This window comes from Brassica oleracea, chromosome C1, assembly GCF_000695525.1.
Source record: "Brassica oleracea var. oleracea cultivar TO1000 chromosome C1, BOL, whole genome shotgun sequence".
Taxonomy (NCBI): Eukaryota; Viridiplantae; Streptophyta; class Magnoliopsida; order Brassicales; family Brassicaceae; genus Brassica; species Brassica oleracea.
Window position 1 is genome coordinate 2,229,146 of NC_027748.1, and position 1,249 is coordinate 2,230,394.

Genomic DNA, 1,249 nt, shown 5'->3' on the forward strand with positions numbered 1-1,249 from the left:
TTGGGTAAACCCTAAACCCTTGGATAAATCGTACTATAAATAAAAACACTAAATCCTAAAACTCTAAACCCTAAACCCTTGAGTGTTTTAATGTTTAGTGATTTTGATTTAGAGTTTAAGATTTATCCTAAAGTTTAGGGTTTACCCAAGGGTTTAGGGTTTAGGATTTAGGGTTTAGGGATTAGGGTTTAATGTTTTGCTGACGATTAAATTTTTTTTTTGTAATTATTACTATTTTTTATTTATTTCTTTTTAGCTATTAGTTTTAAAAAGATAATATAATTTGACAATATTTTATTTTCTTTTTTAAAAGATATCAAATATGAAATAAAGATTTTTGACCTAGACGTTCACGAGCTGAACCCAAGAATAAGTACTGATCATAAACCTCGCTGATCCTTGCCCAGCGCTGAACTCTCTCACTTAATCTCCCTCCCTCGTTCCTTCCAGAGCCGTCACTGATGAGGAAGCTCAAGTTTCATGAGAAGAAGATTATAAGGAAAACAAATTTCTTGGAATGGAAAAGAGAAGGCGGCCATCGCGAAAACCTCATTACGAATCGTTACCACATGGGTGGTCGTGATGACTACAAAAAATATCGAGGGTTGTGTAGGATGATGCAGAAACAGACGAATGTAATGAAACAGATGGATCCTACTGATCCTTTTCGGATTCAGATGACTGATTTGCTTCTTGAAACACTATACAACATGGGCGTTATACTGACTAGGAAAAGCTTCTCTTTAACTGATCGGTTATAAGTTTCCTCCTTCTGCAGGCGCAGGCTATAGACTGTGCTGGTTCACCTGAAGTACGCAGAGCACTTGACAGAAGCAGTGGCGTATATAGAGCAAGGACACATTCGTGTAGGACCAGACACAATCACTGATCCAGCATTCTTAGTAACGCGGAACATGGAAGATTTCATCACTTGGGGTTGATTCTTCCAAGATTAAACGCAGGGTGCTTTAGTACAATGACAAATTGGATGACTACGACATGCTTGCTTGATTTTGAGAGAGGAGATTAGAAAAAAACAGACTGATGTTTTGGATTTACTATTTAGAGAACACATATATATATATATACTTGACATTTTAAAACCCATTTTTGTGAGTTGGAATCAAAAGGCAGAACGTTCATCTTCTTTTTTCTTAAAGAAACTGATCATCTCGACATCATTGATAAACATCATATTTTGCAAGTTTACACAATTGCCGTCCGGTCTGTCATAAATAGATGAATATTA

The 1,249-nt window shown here is 36.0% G+C and overlaps 1 pseudogene; it reads left to right on the forward strand.

The window, feature by feature from the left end:
* Nucleotides 1-461: 461 nt before the first annotated feature.
* Nucleotides 462-1,011, forward strand: LOC106303386 (annotated as a pseudogene).
* Nucleotides 1,012-1,249: the final 238 nt, after the last annotated feature.